The 18,560-nt window shown below is 43.9% G+C and overlaps 1 long non-coding RNA gene across 1 annotated transcript; it reads right to left on the bottom strand.

Moving 5' to 3' along the window:
* Positions 1 to 8,022: 8,022 nt before the first annotated feature.
* Positions 8,023 to 17,034, bottom strand: LOC124095651 (uncharacterized). The gene is made up of 2 exons (XR_009227136.1): positions 16,320 to 17,034; positions 8,023 to 8,411 (listed from the first exon to the last, which is right to left on the bottom strand). It is a non-coding gene; the product is annotated as an uncharacterized LOC124095651 (long non-coding RNA).
* Positions 17,035 to 18,560: the final 1,526 nt, after the last annotated feature.

The raw sequence follows: 18,560 nt of genomic DNA, 5'->3' as shown, positions 1-18,560 counted from the left end.
CCTGCCTGCTCCGCTCGTTTCTCTCCGCCATACCTTTGATCACAGCACGTGCCATCTGTCCTGGCATGTGCGGACATTCTGATGGTTCAGACCTCTGTGCGCGTTGCTGGGCACGGCCGTGTAGACCCCGAGGGCCCTGCTGCGAGTCGTCCATCTCTTCTGTGACGAGCCATCACAGGTGAGTGGTGGATATGGAATTGCGGTAATGACTCCTGGTGGCCGCGGCTACTGGGCGCCTATCCCTTTGCTTTGGTCCTGTTACCTGTAGCTTTAGAACTCCCACCAAATGAGCAGAATTATCTGAATTTCCATTTGACATTTTCCTTTACAATTGTTTTGACATCTCCATTTATAAATTTCTTTACTTGTTAAAGCTAGATTGGAAAAGTGAATTTCTAGACAAGCCTTCCTGGCTCACAGCCTGAGGGCCAGTGCTCAGCCAGCTTAATTGCAGAGCGTCTGGTCCAGTCCCTGTCCATCAGGGAGGAGGGCCCCCAGCTTTTGGAATCCCGAACACCTTTCTCCCAGGCAGGCACTGGCACCCATCGTATTTCTGCCAGCTTTTGCGGGGACAGGTAAGGCCATAAGCACAAGCTCCAGCTAATCCTAAACTTGCGTCCCTCCCGGCTCTGGGGAACCGTCTGTCAGTGTGGTGAGTGTGGGGGCACAGGGAAGCTTAGAAGCACGGGACCACGCCTGTGGAGTGCACAGATCATTGCGCACCTGTCCTAGTGGTGGACCCCTGGGTTCTGGGTACAGCTGTATGTCCTGGTTTACTCTCCTTCCAGTCAAGACGTGCGGTATCACCAGGGGATGGGGCTGCTCTCTCCAGTGCACTGCGTCTGTGTTGCTTTGTTTTAAACGTATTCTCCTCTCAGGGTAGAATGATTTCATCTTCCAAAAAGCTGTGTTTATGAAAATCCACAAACAGGCATAAATATTTCAATAGGGAAAAAAAGTTGGGGGCTAGTTTTGGGCTCCCAATAACATGATTATTTTTTTTTCTACAGGAATTTTAACAATAAAATTAACTCTTGTCCCCATCTGCATATTCACAGCACAGGTAAAACCTGCCTTACTTCTTTCCAGCACTAATGTGCCAATACTCGCCCTTTTCCTCCTTAAGCTCAGAGCTTTGCTTGTGGCAAGCAGGATCTGTGTCCATTCGACACGATTCCACAAAGGACCCAATGCCTCCAAAGAAGAAGCAGCGTGATCTTCACCCTCCAGGTTTCTCTTTCATTTGACTGTCAACTGTGCCCTCAGGTGATCTTGATAAAAAAAAAAAATTGTACTCCCTAATTAACAACCTCGATGCTTCACTTCATACTGCAATTGTTTTACATACATCATCGCTTGCAATTTTCATGGCCATCGTGTGTGGTGGACGCTGGGACGCACAGCCAACTTGCCCAAAGCCCAGGCCAGAGCCAGGACTAGAGCCTGCATCCTGCTCCAGGAGCCCCAGACATCGGGTCCAGCTCAGATGCAAATCTACTTATTAATGCTCTTTTCTTCTGCTACCTCGTGTTTGCTGCACAGACAGCGGGCCTTCCAGTTTCATCCACAGTGAAGGAGCTGCCATGGACATTCTCGAGCACTGACCTTGGACATACATTTTGATTTCTCCTGGGTGAGCATCTAGGGGTGGGGATGGTCAGCTACATGGAATGGACAGCCCTTTTCCATCTTAACTTCTGGGGTCGGCTCTATGCTGACATTTGGTGGACAGTCTCGCCACCGCCATTCTCGAGTGATGGCTCACGGTGATTACCAATTCACATTTCCCTGGGGACCAGTGCTGCCCGATGCCAGTTTGTGAGGTTATCGTTCACGTCATGGGAGAAAAGTCTTTTCAACATTTTGCCCACATTTTAATTTAGTTGGGCTGTTGTCTTCCTGTTACTGAGCTGCAGAAGTCGTTCTGTGTTTTAGAAGTAAATCTCTTGTCATACAAATGTCTTGTGAATACTTGTGGTTTGCCAAGTTATCACGGCGTCTTTTGATGAGCCTTGGTCTTTAGTTTCGGGAAGTGTAGTCCCATGTTTTCTTGGTGGCTGCTCCTTTCTGTCTTCTAGTAGGTCTTCGCCTGTGTCTAGGTTGCAACAATAGCCTCCTTTTGTAGACTTAGCTTCTGCATGTAGTCTATGATCCTTCTTGTGGTGATTTTTTTATGATGTGAGATGTCCTAGGGATGCAAGATAACTTTCTTTTCCCGTGTGGATTTCAGCTGTTCCAGTAGAAGTTGTTGGATTTAATTGCCTTTCTGAATTAATTGGCGTTTTTGTTAAAAATCTCCTGACCATGTGAGTATTGTTCTGTATTGACTTCCTAGTCCCTGTTCCCTGGATCTGTTTTTATGGTTTTTTTTTTTTTTTTTTGGCACTGGGGATTGAACCCTGATGTGGTCAACCGCTGAGCTCCATCCCCAGCACTTTTTTACTTTTTCTTTTGAGATAGGGTCTCCCTTAGTTGCTTAGGGTCTTGGTAAGTTGCTGAGGCTGGCCTCGAACTTGCTTTCCTCCTGAGTTGCAGGGGTAACAGGTGTGCTCCTGGATCTGCTTTCCTACCTGTGACGATCCACCGGTCTTCGTGGTCACAGCTTCGCAGCAGGCTGTGCAGTTGGGCTGTGTGGTCCTCAGCTCACTTTGCTCAGTTTGGTGTTTAGGGGGCTCTTTTCATTTCCATTTAAATTAATTTATAGTCAACTTGTCAATTTATGTGAAAAAGGCTGTGAGACCCCTGGGAAGGGTGGCATGGGATGAATAAGTGACTTCCAGAGGACATGTCTTCCCAAGATGGAGCCTCCTAATCCGTGAACATTGTTTCTAGCTATCTGCATCTTTAAAAAATTTTTCACAGCAAAATTTGGTTGTAATTATAGTTTCTTCCTGTCTTTTGTTGAACTTACTCCTATGTACTATGTTTTTGAAATTATTACGAATGAAATTGTATTTTTTATTTTCAGTCCGTATTTGTTGCTGCTAAAATGTAGTCATTGATTGAAAGAAGATCTTATAAAGGTATCACTGATGTAAAACAAACTGTCTATGTTGAAATTTGGGAACTTTTGACATATGTACCCCTGTCAACCCATCACAAAGTTAGGATAACAAACTTAGAATGGTTCCCAGATGTCTTGATGAACCCTTGGTCATATTCTCTTGCTCTTTCTCCCCAACCCCTGTCCTCCTCAGAAACCACTGATCTGCTCTCCACCCTGTGCACCAGCCTGCATTTCCTACAAGTGTGCATCTGTGAAATCCTGTGTGCTGTTCCTTTTTCTGACTTCTCTTCCGTGGAGCAGTTGCTTTCAGGATTGCTGTTGTAGTGCTGGTTTATCCCCTGGCATTGCTGAATTGCTCCCTGTGTTTCAGATCCACCAAGGTTTTGCTCATCCACTCACCTCTTGATAGACATTTGGATGTTGGGTCATCTGCACTGTGGGGTCACCACAGATAAGCTGTTACCCACCTGTATTCAGGGGGATCCACATGGGCATGTATTTTCATTTCTCCTGGGTAGATATTGACAGGTGGGGTGACCTGGCCATCTGACAGGGGACATTTACTACTTAAGAAGTCACCCACCTGTGCTCCTGGGTTGTGCCATTTTCATGCCCACGGCATCAAGGGGGCCTCTAACTCCCACAAACTTGCCAACATTTGACACGCTCAGTCCTTCAGTGCTCGCAGCAGTAAATCACTGTGGTTTTAATTTACATTTCCCTAATGCCAAATGATGCTGAGTATCTTTTAATGTGTGTAACTGCCTAACTGCCTTCCATATATCTTCCTTTGTGATGTGATTGTTAAACTGTTTTGCCCAATTTACAGTTGTTTGTTACTGGTATATAGAATGAAACTGATTTTCTTATATTGATCTTGGATACTGGTATCTTTTAAAAATAATTGGTAGATTTTATGGGGTCTTCCATATAAACAATGGTGTCACCTAAAATAAACCTGGTTTTCATTTCTTCCTTTCCAATCTGCAGGCTTTGATCCTCTTTTTCCTGCATGATTTCACTGGTTAGAGAATCCTGAATGGCGCTGATCAAGGAGGTTCTCTGGAGCCTCCTGGTCATGGGGGTCGTCTGGTCTTCATCATTGGCTGAAGTTAGGTGCTGGGTGGGCTCCTTTCTCAGGCAGGGTGCAGGAGAAAGTTCTCAGTTCCTTTTTTGCGGAGTGTTTTTATCAACAATGTCTGTCAGATTTCATTCTACGACCTTGAGATGATCTTAATTTTTCTTCTTAGTCTATGAATATGATAAATTACATTTGATTGATTTCCAAATGTTAAACCAACCTTCCCTTTCTGGGCTAAGCCCCATTAGGCCATAATGTATTATTCATTTATGTAATTTTATATTCAACTTGCAAAAATTTTGTTAAAAGTTTTTGCATATTTATTAATGAGGGATATTGGTCCCTAGTTCATGTAGTTTGCAGTCTTCGGCTGGTTCCTTTTCAGGGAGCTTTACTTGTGCGAATCCAATTCACTTGGCTGGAATAGGCTCTTAGAGTCCTCTTCCGTCCCATGTCAGTTTGGTATTTGCAAAAAATTGCTTATGTCATTTCCTCATTCCCTAATGCTGTAGGATTTTGGTCATGTCATCTATTTATTCCAATATGAGTAAGTCGTTTTTCTTTTTCTCCCTCAATCAATCTTTTGATGAGTTTATCAATTTTGTTAAAGGGCTATTTTTTTTACTTTATTTTCTACAATTATCTATAATCCATTTTGTTAAATTTTGCTCTTACTTTGAGAATTGTCTTCTTTTAGCTTACTTTAATTTCAGATTACTTGATTTTTTTCTAGCTTTTTAATACAGCCACATGGATTCCTGACTTGGAGCCTTTGAAGACTCTTTCTAGTATCAGTGTTTAAAGCTGTAAGTTTCTTCTCTATGTCTGATTTGGCTGCTAAATGCAACTGGATATCTTGTATGTTTATTATTATTTAGTTTGAAATATTTATAATTCCCTTTTTAACTTTTTCCTCAATCCATAGTCTATGCACAGGCATACTCTTCCACCTCCAAATTATTGAGGTATTTGAAAGGTAACTTTTTGTTCTATGTTTTGGCTTTGATTCACTGTGGTTAAAATGCCTCCGACGTGGATCCCAGTCACTTCCTGTGTATGGAGATGTGCTCATCGCCAGCACGTGGCTTCTTTGTGGTGTCCCCTTGATGCAGGTGGAAAGGAGCTGCTGGTACCGACTGTCTTCTTTGGTACCCGTCAGCTCACTGCTGGACATGTGAGCTCGGCCGTCCGGACACCACCTGCTGCTCCCTGAGAGGGGATGGTTGATTGGCCGTTTCTCCCGGTTTTCTTTTCCTGTGCTGGGGAGCACTATGATTGGGAGCACACACGCTGATGATTGCTGTGTCCTCACGACATTGTGTTTTTTTAATCTCTGGCAAGGCAATTTTTCTTACAGTCAGTTTTGTTCTAAGGCACACGTAGCCAAGGATGTTTTGCCTTGTCAGTTCCTCCTGCTTACAGTGACTCTTTGTACAGCTTCTGTTTTGCCTTTTATGATCAACTCTTAGTGTTTTGCGTTGTGTGACTGTTCTCGACATGATGGACGTAGGTCTTGCAGAGACACTGTTTAGCTGGAGTTTTTCACCCATTTACACCCAATGTAAACAGTATGTGGTTGCATTTAGGTCTCTTGTTTTGCTTTTTTCTGCCTATTCCGTCAGTTTTGAGGACAAGATGGGAGCAAACATGTTGCTTTACATGATTGTTGTTGGGAAGATGGCAGAGCGTGGGTTTCTGTTCTGCATGCTCCAGAAACCACACAGTGGGGCCACCGAGGAGAGAGAGGTGTCATGATTGCATGAGATTGAGGTGAGTCAGGGAGTGAGCCCCCTAGAAATTGAGGTAGGTTGTGAGGGATCCTGGCTGACCATCATTGATCCCTTCATCATGGCTTAATTCAACACCAATGTGAGAGTTCCCTTGTGGAAAAAAAGGAAGCACTGCTCTTGTCCCAGAGCCCTGAGTCTCTTGTTGTTGACAGATCTGGGTCAAACAATCATTGTGACACTAGTGTTACAATAATGCACTAGAACAGGGCTGCAGAACAATAGAAAGGACCGATTCCTCCAGGGTCAAGTATCACCTTGACCTTGGGTAGGTGTGAGGTAGGTGCAAGGAATAGAGTGTCACCACCACTGGCCCTGGAGTTGGGACCTGAAGTCCGAGTGGGTTGAGCTGGGGAAGTGTGTGAATGGAGGGGAGGGTTCAGGCAGGGAAGCCGGATGTGAGAAGCTCTGTGGAAAGGCAGTGTGGCACACTGATGGCCTGAGTGGGTATTGGTGTGGCCAGAACACAGAGAGCATGCAGGGCACAAGGAAAGAGGGCAGCGTGGGGACTGTGCTGGGCTCTCGAGCTGCCATCGAGGTTCCTCTGACAGTGGAGCACTAGAAATGCACCCCATCTCTTGGTTGTGTGACGTGTTTCTCTTTAAATCATCAAGGCTGTCTTTGATGTAAGTAAGTAGAACTGATGGAGTTGGGTTAAAATGAATGATCAAGGCAATTCACAAAATGAGCCATTGCCAGTTTTCTTACAGTCAATTTTACTTCTGTTTGAGGGAAACACAGGTAATTAGAGAATATCAGGTGTGGCAGGCTTCTAGGAGGCTTCCCTTGAGCCCTGGGGCTCTCGGCAGACCAGACGTTCCAGCACAGACCTGTGTGGACAACGCAAACCATGCGTGCTGTGCACACACACTACGGAACCCTCCGTGGCGTTAGGGATGACAGGTGGGACTTCCCAGCTTCTGCATATGTACCTTCATCTTCCAGGAGGCTCTGTCAGGAGGAGTTTAAGTGCCAGTGCTGGGTGTTTGTGAATCTCCACCTACAGCATTAGTTGGGACACTGGAATATTAGGATAATGGGACTATTCGCTGAGTGCCTTCCAGTGTAGCCGTGGCACCTGGTATCTTGCTGTTAGTAGTGAAGGATGATAAGGGGAGTGTGACTAGGTGGAGCAAGAGGGAGTGCACAGGAGACAGCTGAGGCTGGTTGGGCAGCTGGAGAGTGCAAGGGAGGCGAGGTAGACATGGGTGGCAGGGTGGGGACAGGCCTGTTAGGGCTGGAGGGAGCCTTTTTCTTTTCACATTTAAACATTCTTTTTAAAATGTATATGCACTTTTTTTTTAACAAATAAGAAAAGTGGGTAAATGACAAAAGGCAAGCACAATTCTGCATTCCTACTTTTTCTCATTTCTAGTTCAACAAGTATTTCTTGAGCATGTATTATGTGCCAGGTACTGTGCTACAGGGGGGATGGTTGTCTCTGTCAACAAGAAAAAACAGCTCAGGAGGATTTTGGGAAAAGACAGAACTGTGCACATAGCAGTTGTCTTCATGGTTTTGAATCAATTCAGAGGAAAACTGAGGGCTCAGGGAGTACTGATTCACTGCTCCAGTCTGTGAGGCCCCTGTAGAGACACGGCATCCACCGCAGTTCTTTCTGTTTGGCTTTCTCTGTTGAGAGTTTAGAAGTGGGAGGAGCAGAACATGCCTGGGAAACTCTGCAGATAAATTCTTGAGCTGGAAATGCACATTACTAAATTCCTTAATACAAAAAATAATGCTTTAAATTGTACTTTGGACACGATGTCCACTTTTTTGGCTCAACAAACAAACCCGAAATTGTTTTTAGCTTTCTGCTCTGGCATGAACAAAGTTTTGCCTAAAACCCTTGGAGATTTGCTGGAAAAGATTTATTTCTGTGCATTCTGAAGAGCATGCCAAAATCCCGCTGCTTCGTGTTTTTCAAGACTCTTCTAAATTAAAATGCTAGTGCGCATGTGAGAGGGTAAATGTTGGGTTAGTCGTTGTGCACAGTAAATGTGCTTATTTCCAGGAAGAGAGGAGTGAGGGTGGTGCAAAGAGGCCAGGGCTCGGCCAAGGGGTTCTGGCTCTGAAGGGCTGGAGTCTGCTTTGCTCCTAAGCAAGTCCCTGTCTCTGTTGAATAAAAAGTCACACACACATAAAAGTCTGGTAATTTGGAGCTGCATTTAATCAATTTTACACTAAATTCTATCAGTTGACTGAACACAGCCAAAACCTCCTACTTCATCCACAAAAACAAGGAGACAAAACACTTGCAATGACAACAAAGTAAAATGACTTATCAATTAAGGATGCTCCAGGTACTTTGCAGCTTTGCTGATGGTCAGGATCAAAAGCACGAGCATTTGTGCAGAAACATGAAGACACGCGTTGAAAACTTGAAGAGCTGTTTTCTCTCAGATAAACTTGTTCAACGAAAGAAGTGTTATAAACAGCCAGGCATAGTGGTGCATGCCTGTAATTCCAGTGACTTGAGAGACTGAGGCAGGAGGAACCACAAGTTCAAGATCATCTTCAGCAACTCATCTAGGCACTGTCTCAAAATAACAAGAAATAAAAAGGGTTGGAGATGTGTCTCAGTGATTAAGCACCCCTGGATTCATCCAATCTTCAGTACCAAAGCAAATGTAAAAAGGGGTTTTGTACAAACATGTAACAATATATTTATCTTTCTGCATTGAATTTACTGATTGGAATATTTTTATACTCGTAATACAGATTTGAATTAAATATCCATACTGCATTGGATCTAAAAAAAATGTCATATACATAGTTTTCTAAAGTGTTGGACAGAATGAAAAAAAAAATCCAAACTTTTGTTCTGTTCAACTGTGGCAGTCGTGACAGATCCTTGGACGCGGAGAAGGGTTTTGCAACCACAAGTGCTTACAGCAAAGTCAAAATCCCTCGTGCCCTTCCCAAGACTGAGCTGATGGCCCAACCACAATGACTGATTGTCCCTTGGTAACAGAATTCCCCCTTGTTTATCTGATATGGCTACTCTCCTAATCACTGCACTTTATTTATTTATTTACATGTGGTAAGAATCTCTATCACACTGGAATGAAATGTGTGGAGGAAAACCAAGTTTTCAATGTGCGGAAGACCGCAGGACCACTGTCGTGTTCCCTGCCTGGATCCCGACCTGGGGCAGGTGAGTCTGAGCCCTTAGGCTATAGATGTAGGGCAGGTGGAGGCAGTGGAGAAGCCTAGGATGTTTTTCTTTGCCGCAGTCTGGCTGGGCACAAATCACGAGCCACTGAAGCAGGAACAAACTTTATTTTTAAACTGCAGGAAAACACTTCACACAGCTCCCGGGGAATCCTCCCGCGCCAGGAGGCTTGTCCAGGAACCCCCAGCCGGAAATATCTCTCCCGGAAATCCCTCCTCCTGCACTTCCCCAACCAATGGGAACTCTCGGGGAATCCCCGGAAATCCCCATGAGAACTCCAAAATAGTGCGAGAACTCAAAAGTTGCGGCAGAGGCGGATAGTAATGCCTTGCCTGTCAATCAATACTGTTGGCAAAATGCCAGGGGCCATACAGACTCGGCCGTGGCTCTCAGCATCTCCCCCTTTTTGTTTAATTAAACAACAAGCAATGTGGCTTAGGGACCGTGCCTGTTAGGCAGTCCAATTCAACATATGGTCCTTACCCGTCATCGGATGAACTGACCTCTAGGCGTCAGCCTCCTGTCTTAGGTTGGTACCACTGCAATTGGATCATACCCGTCACTGACTACCGGTCCAGCATACAGCCATACTTGTGGATAGGCCTTTGCACCAGTGGGGGGTGAGGTTCTTTGCCTCACCTCTGTTGGCCCCCAAATTTTAGACCATCACTAGTAGAAGGGAGGAGGATGCAAAATGCCATGACACTAAGCCAATTGAGGGCTCCTTTGAAAAATTGTACCACCGGTGACACCATCAGCAAAAATACTCCAGCACTACCACAATTCGCTGTACCAACAGATAGTTCACAATACATACAAATGATACATAGTCCAGGCAAGGTCTGCAAGCAATTCAAAGCAGAGGAATCTGTCAATATGTCCATTTCCTCCCAAAGTAAATCAACTCCTTAATTGAGCATTACTTGTTGAGTTATTATTCATTGATGCATCAGTTTTTACAGTTTGTTGTGATAACTATCGAAGAAGCTGTAGTTTGGTTTTATCTTTGTCTTCACCGGCACTGGGATGAAGATAGGAATTCTGGCAATGATGCTAAGAAAAAAATTATGTAACATTCCAACAGGCACTAAGAAAACAATTTTTTGAACAATTTACATTATCCTGAACAGAATTATTAAATATAATGAGAAGGAAAGGTGAAAGTAAACAAACAGATCTGTTAACCTCCTTATTTGTTCACATATTAAAACAATTTTCAACAGCTGTTTACCCAATCTAAATTAAACCATTAAAATCACATGAATAAAAAAATTCGGATCCATTTATTCATGAGCGCTCCTCATATATGATATATGGACATACACACATACAGACATACAACACAAAACAGAAGTGTGCACACATAACATACAACACATAAGACAATAGTAAAGGCCTTGTAGCTTTACCTAGGTGAAATCTCCATTGCAATGCTTAAAAACTCCACAGTCAAAAAATAAAACTGATCAGAAAAACATTAACCTAGGTCTGTATGAGCTCAAAAATAAAATAGAACTTTATGATGTGGGAAAAGGCAAATAATAAAATAAATATTGAAAAAAACATCCTGGTTAATCACCGTCGCAGATGTAAGAATAGCCAAACTGGAGTTCTGGATATCAGCTGTTATGGATTTGAGTCAAATCATCTTCCTTTTGGCCTGTAGAAATTGTTTTAGTTAATCTCTCTGGAATCCAAATCGGCTGCTGTTCTCCCTGTGGAAAAACACAAACAGAACCCCGACTCCAGACAATCACTGGGTCAGGACCTTTCCATTGTCCTGTTAGAATATCCTTCCAAAGTACCTTAGGCTTATGTACATTTTTTGGACACATATGCCTTTCCGCAGCACTAAGCCCTGAGGAATCCAAATTTAAAAAGTTTAGAGTAAAAAGGGTTATTTTAAGTTTATCTTTGGGTGACATATACCCCTTTCCAATTCCCTCTTTTTGCTTTAGTAAGTACATTTTAATAGTTTGATGAGCTCTTTCAACTATGCCTTGTCCCTGTGGATTGTATGGAATTCCTGTTATATGAGTAATGCCAAATGATGAGCAAAATTGTTTAAAAGAGGTAGAAATATAACCAGGACCATTATCTGTTTTTAACTGTTTTGGAACGCCCACAGTGGCAAAATTTTGTAAGCAATGAGCTATAACATCTTTAGTTTTTTCTCCGGAATGAAGGGAGCCCATCAAAAATCCGGAAGAAGTATCAACTGTAACATGCAAATATTTTAATTTTCCAAATTGTGGCAAGTGTGTGACGTCCATCTGCCAAATATGGTTAGGTATCAGTCCTCTAGGATTGACTCCAAGATTAACTTGTGGTAAAAAGGTCACACAATTTTGACATTGTTTTATTATTTGTCTAGCTTGTTCCTTAGTTATTTTAAAACGCTTTTGTAAAGTATTAGCATTGACATGGAACCTTTTATGAAAATGTGTAGCTTCTTCTAGTGTAGAGAAAATATGTATGTCATGTGTAGTTTTATCTGCTAAATCGTTGCCCAAACTAAGGGCTCCAGGCAATCCTGTATGTGCTCTGATATGTCCTATAAAGAATGGATCTTTTCTGTCCCAGATTACACTTTGTATAGCAGAAAACAAAGAGAAAACAGTAGAGGAAGGGGAAATCCTGCCAGCATCTTCAAGGGATACTATAGCATTAACTACATACTGACTATCAGAGAATAAATTAAATACAGAATCTTTAAACATCACAAAAGCTTGTAAAACTGCATTAAGCTCTACCTTTTGAGCTGATTGTTTGGGTACTAAAAATGTAAAAGTTTGATCAGGGGTAACTACTGCTGCTGTACCATTATGTGACCCATCAGTGAATACATTTGGAGCATTCATGATAGGGGTTTTTCTTGTCATTTTTGGAAAAACTACAGGATGCGAAGACCAAAAAGACAACAAAGGATTAGATGGTAAGTGATTATCAAATGAAACATTAGATTTACACATGATTATTGCCCAAGTATTTAACTCATTAGCTAACTCATCAATTTGATCCATAGTATATGGAGTAATAATTTTATTGGGAGAAATTCCAAACACTCCCTTTGCTGCTTTTATTCCTTTGAGTATTAATTGTCCTACAGCCTCAGGATACCTAGTAAGAATAGTGTTAGGAGAATAAGATAAATGTATCCACAATAATGGACCTTCTTGCCAAAATACTCCTGTAGGAATATTTTTTGTTGGTATTACAATAAATAATAAAGGCAAAGTTATATCAATTCTATCCAAATGCATATTTTCCATATATGTTTCAATAATTTTTAATGCCTTTCTTGCTTCAGGCGTTAACATGCGGGGTGAATTTGGATCTGATGGACCTTTTAGGATATCAAATAAAGGTCCCAACTCTCCTGTTGGTATGCCTAGATAAGGCCTTATCCAATTTATGTCTCCTAATAACTTTTGAAAGTCGTTAAGTGATTTGAGTTGATCTACTCGTATTTGAATTTTTGGTGGACGGACCATGGTTGAGGATAATAGAACTCCTAAATAATTAATTGGAAAATTTAATTGTACTTTATCTATTGCTATCTCTAGATTATAATTTTTTAATAAATTTGTAAGTGTGGCATAACATTCTAGCAATGTGTTTTTATCTTTGTGTGCTAACAATACATCATCCATATAGTGAAATATTTGTAGTTTAGGATTTTGATTTCTAAGTGGCTGGATTGCTTTGTTAACATAAATTTGACACATAGTTGGGCTGTTAGCCATCCCTTGAGGGAGTACTTTCCATTCATATCTCTGATCAGGACCTTCATGATTCAGTGCAGGGATAGTAAATGCAAAATGTGGACTATCCTCAGGATGAATTGGAATTGAAAAAAAACAATCTTTAATATCTATAGCTAAAACGTACCAGGTTTTTGGCAAAGCAGACAATTGAGGAATCCCTGATTGAGCAGGTCCCATAATAACCATCTCATTATTAATGGCTCTTAAATCTTGCAATAATCTCCATTTACCAGATTTCTTTTTAATGACAAAAATGGGAGTATTGTAAGGAGATACGGAAGGTTGTATATGTCCCTCCGCTAATTGTTGTTTGACCAGGTCATGGGCTGCTTGTATCTTTTCTTTAGTCAGGGGCCACTGAGGAACCCATACTGGTCTATCTGATTTCCAAGTAATTTTTATTGCCTCAGTGACCCCTTCTGAAAACCCAGTCCATGTCTATTTATTCCCTGATCTATCTGAATTGGTGCTGCTATGCCTTGTTCTCCTAATCTTTTTTCTTTCCTGAAACCTTGTCTAGCCCTAATAGTGGGCGCATTTGGATTGATGTTATTTGTTAATGTCAAACCTAATTGATCTAGGACATCTCGTCCCCATAAATTTATAGGAAGATGATCCAATACATATGGCTGTATAGTTCCTTCACATCCTTCAGGATCCTTCCAATCTAATACCATTGCACTTCTATGGGGATTAGTCGCCACTCCTAGGCCTCGAAGCGTTTGAGTGGCTTGTTGTAACGGCCAATGTTTTGGCCATTCTTGACGAGATATGATGCTAAGGTCTGCACCTGTATCCAGTAGTCCATTAAATTCATGTCCTTGAATATTTAGTTTTAGCATGGGACGAGAATCTAAATTTAAAGACAGCATAGCCCAATCTACACCTGTGGAGCCTAATCCCCTGGAACCTCTTTCTATAGTACTACTGGAAAATTTATCATGTAGGCTGGGTATTATTAATAACTGTGCTATTCTATCTCCTGGTGAAATTACTGATATACCCTTTGGAGAGCTAGCTATAATTTTTATTTCACCTTCATAATCGGGATCAATTACCCCGGGACTTATCATAAGTCCTTTTAGCGTAGAAGAACTGCGTCCTAACAATAAGCCTACTGTTCCTTGGGGAAGAGGTCCTTTTACTCCTGTGGGAATGATTTGAACTCCCATCTCTGGAGTTAGTACTGCTCTGGCGGAGGCGCAGATGTCCAACCCTGCGCTTCCTCTGGTTCGTCTGATGAGAGATCTGATGGATAATGTGTCCTGGGCACTACCCTGATGGTGTTGCTGGGTTCCTCCATGGTGTTTCTGGGTTCCTCCAGTGCCCCGTACATTTGTGGTCGTGGGCCCCGGAGCATTGGGCCCCCCTGTCCGTTTTTTGGCAATGGAGCTCGATGCCTTTCTCCACGATATCGTGGGTAAACACTTGGTCCTTGTCTGTTTTTTGATAACGGAATACCCTCTATGGTGGTTTGAGAACGGCATTCATTAGCCCAATGTTTCCCTCTACGGCATCGTGGGCAAATACCCGGTATTCTATTCGTTTGATATCTAGCTTTGTTAAACCCTCCTCCTATGGGGCAACTCCTTTTAAAATGTCCTGTTTGATCACAATTATAGCATGTTTTTGGCCTGGCATCTAAAGCCTGTTGTACTGCTGCTAAGACTTGCCCTTGTTCATTAATGTCTCTACATAATTTAATATATGTGTTTAAATCTTCATGTCTCCATGGTCTAATGACCTCTCTGCAACAACGATTTGCTTGGTCATAAGCCAGTTGTTTTATAAATGGCATTGCCTGTTCTGTATCCCCAAAAATTCTGGAAGCTGCTTGAATAAGCCTATCTACAAATTCAGCGTAAGGTTCATTAGTTCCTTGTATTACCTTAGATAATTGACCTTGTAAACCTCCATGCCCCTGTAAAGTTTTCCATGCCCTAACCGCATCTACAGCAATTTGTGCGTATACGCCAGGATCATATTCAATTTGTTGCCGTTGACCCTCATAAGGCCCTTTTCCTAACAACATATCTAGATTTCTTTGAGGGTAACCGGCTGCTGCATTTCGTCTAGCTGTCTCCCTGCAAAATTCCTCATTGGCAACCTTCCATAACAAATATTGTCCTCCATTTAGCACAGATTTACACATACTAGCCCAATCTGCTGGCGTCATGTCCAAGTTGGTAATGGATTCGACCATGCTTACAGTGAACGGTGCTTGAGGACCATAGGTTGTTACAGCCTCCTTTAACTGCTTCACTGTTTTGAAATCTAAAGCACGGTGAATTCGCTGCCCTCCTGCCTGCTCAAGTACAGGGCATGCTAATCTTTGAGGTCCTGTCTCAGGATCCCATCTATCAACTACGGGGTTTGAGGGCCACTCAGCTATCTCCATAGGGGGAGCTGTTGGTTGAATTACGCCCTCTGGTGATAGAACGGTGTTAGTAGCAGCCTCCTGTTGTAGCTTTTTCCCTAATAGCTGTTTCTCCTCTAAGCTTTCTTCCTTTAAATTTTCTTCCTCTGTCTGACTAGCTTGAGAGACCTTCTCTTTTGCTTGATCTAAAATGTCTTTCTCCATGGTCTGAACCTCTAACAATTTACTTAACACTCTTTCAGTTTGTTTTTTACTAATTTCTAATCTGTTATAAAGATAACGCAATCCAGTAAGATAACACAAAACAAAACCGAAACAGGATGAAACAAAAACGGAACAAAAAATTGTTGTATCAATTTTCCTATTTTCTTGACATGTGCATTTGTGGTCTATTTCTATCTCTTCCTCAGGGGCGAACAACTTCAAACCTTGAGCCAACCATTTTTCCCAATCTGCCTGAGAAAATTCTAGGGATAGGCAGCTTGAAACAAACACAAAACAAATCAAAACAAGAACACATTGTTTTTTAAAATGGTCGCCCATTCTCTCGCCTTCCCTTAGGGGCAAGCAATTTCACTTACCCTGAAGCTTCAGACGTTCCCCGAACGGGCCGCCAAATGCCGCAGTCTGGCTGGGCACAAATCACGAGCCACTGAAGCAGGAACAAACTTTATTTTTAAACTGCAGGAAAACACTTCACACAGCTCCCGGGGAATCCTCCCGCGCCAGGAGGCTTGTCCAGGAACCCCCAGCCGGAAATATCTCTCCCGGAAATCCCTCCTCCTGCACTTCCCCAACCAATGGGAACTCTCGGGGAATCCCCGGAAATCCCCATGAGAACTCCAAAATAGTGCGAGAACTCAAAAGTTGCGGCAGAGGCGGATAGTAATGCCTCGCCTGTCAATCAATACTGTTGGCAAAATGCCAGGGGCCATACAGACTCGGCCGTGGCTCTCAGCATTTCTTGAGTTACTGTTACCCACAGAAATGATGTATTTAAAAGTATGATACAAATAACAATGAAGCAATGAGGACAGCCTTGGTCAGCATGAATTTACTCCAAGTATCTGAGCAGTTTGAGAACAAGTAAAACCTTCTCTTAAAGACCCTCTACATCAGACTCACAGCACTCGCCCAATAGCAAAGGCATCGATTCGTCTTCTCTTGGGGTAGGTAGCAATGAAGTATGCAAAGGCTTGAGCATTCAGTGGAATAAGGACAAGAACCGCATGCTGTGGTTGGAGTGTCCTGCACAACTAAGCAGAGGAGGAGCCCATGCTGTGGAGGATGGCAGGATGGGGAAGAGCCTTCCCTTCCCAAGCTGCAGGCTGAAGCCATAGATGGGGCGTGTGCGGGGCAACCTTTGACCTCCACGGTGCACCAGCGCTGGGCCCGCTGTACCACCCACTGGTCAGGCAACCCGGAACAGGTTCTGAGGCCCCTCCCTCCGTGGCCCTGGCTTCTCAGGAGCAGCACCTGTTATTCTCTTCTCTCTGTTCTTTCAGTCCTCTGCTGGGTCCTTGCAGGACAGAAGCACATTATTTCCTCCCCCCACAGCAGATCCAGTACAGCAAACAGCCCGCCCCTCCGGGCCCGCATGCCCATCCGAGGGCCCATGCCGTCCTGTGGCAGCCATCCCAGCCCCCATACACTCCAGGATGATTCCCACCTCCACTGTCCCCAGGTGTCTGGGCAGGTCCTCTCTCTGAGGACTCCAGTAGCCGCGCCATGGTGGCCATACTTCACCTCTGTCTTCCTTCTCCTCCCTGCACCCTCCTCCTCTCCCTGATGGGGCCAGTTGGGGGGAAGTGCTCAGGCCAGCTGCTCTTTTCCCTGCATGGCCCAGGAGGACCCCGTGAAGCCCATGGCTCTGGTGTCTACAAGGCAGTGCACCCAGTTCACCCTGAGTCCAAGACCTAGACTGATGTGTCAGCAAGTCACGGCACTTGAGGCCAGAGACATCCAAGCCAAACTCCTTTTCTCCCAGGGGACCATTTCAGGGCCAGTTCACCTCCCACCCAGGGTCACTCTGCTTCACAGTGGGGCCAGCCAGGCAGTGAGCTGGTGTAAAGAGTGAATGCTAGCACCTGGCCCCTGTCCAGCAGTGTCTGGCGTACCCTGTTCTACATCCCCACTGTCACTGGGATCTGGTCCCCTGGGGCCACCCCGAACAGCATGTCTGCTGTCCAAGGGTGTGCCCCCCGAGCTCTGTCCACCCCTGCAGCAGAGACCGTGGAGGAGAGCAGGTGTGAGGATCACTGCTCCGATCAAACCCTTCTACTCTTAGGATAGAATCTGAACTTGGCGAGATTCGGGGACTGGGTTGGCCACACACTGCTCCTCTGGTGGTGTCCCTGATGTCCTTATTTGTTCCCATCTCTGGATTAGCTGTTACATTTGTCTTTCAGGATATCACACCAGGTTTGTTCCTGGCAGACTTCATCCCACTCACTACACCTCAGGACCTTTCGATTCTAACCTCTTCTCCCACCAAAGCTGAGGTATGCAACCTCCTCCTTCTCTTCCTCCTTCTTCTTCATCATCATCTTCTTCTTCCAGCTGAGCCACATCCTCAGCCCTATTCTATATATTATCTAGAGACAGAGTCTCACTGAGTTGCTTAGAGCCTCACTATGTTACTGAGGCTGGCTTTGAACTTGGGATCCCCCTGCCTCAGCTGCTGGGATTTCAGTTGTGCACTACTGTCCCTGGGAAGGCTTCCTCCTGCACAGCTTCCAGGTCACATTTGTAGTTAAGGAATTATTTGCATCAGATTTCCCTTCTCAGCTTACTCCACACACAAGAGAGACCCTGCCCATCTCATCCATTATTGCACAGCCAATATTTACAGAGAGTTCAGTTCACACACATTTGTTAAATGGATGCATGCACCTATTTGTCAAGCATATATTTTTATTGAAGGTAGGCCATGGGAAACATAGGAAGCAATTTAAATGCAAAATTAAGAACAAAAATTCAAGTTCTATGTATGAACAGCAGCCTAACAAAAGTCATAGTGTGAAATCGTAGATCTGTGTAAGCACAAACACAACCGTCAGAGCCGAACGACGACGAGGAGTACACTTCCTGTTGCGAGGATTCTCCTACTGGTGAGTGGCGTTGGCCGGCTCCATGGACAAAGGCTTCTATTGGCTCCAGTGCACAGCCGAGCTCCAGTTGTGACCCCGTGTGGGAGTGTGCGGGCCTTGGACACAGACATGCAGCTTCCTGAGAAGTGGGCACAGGTGGCAGAAGGAAAATGTCCCCTGATGAGCCTCCTGGCTGGCTAGTCAAAGGCACACTTAACGCCGGCTTGCATGACTTCAGCCAGTGTCCTCATTTATTATGGGCTCTTTTGAAAGTGAC

The sequence above is a fragment of the Marmota monax genome, unplaced genomic scaffold, assembly GCF_021218885.2.
Source record: "Marmota monax isolate L192 unplaced genomic scaffold, Marmota_monax_Labrador192_F-V1.1 WCK01_AAM20220418_F8-fsc00076, whole genome shotgun sequence".
Classification (NCBI taxonomy): Eukaryota; Metazoa; Chordata; class Mammalia; order Rodentia; family Sciuridae; genus Marmota; species Marmota monax.
This window is presented reverse-complemented; position numbering and strand designations above follow the sequence as displayed.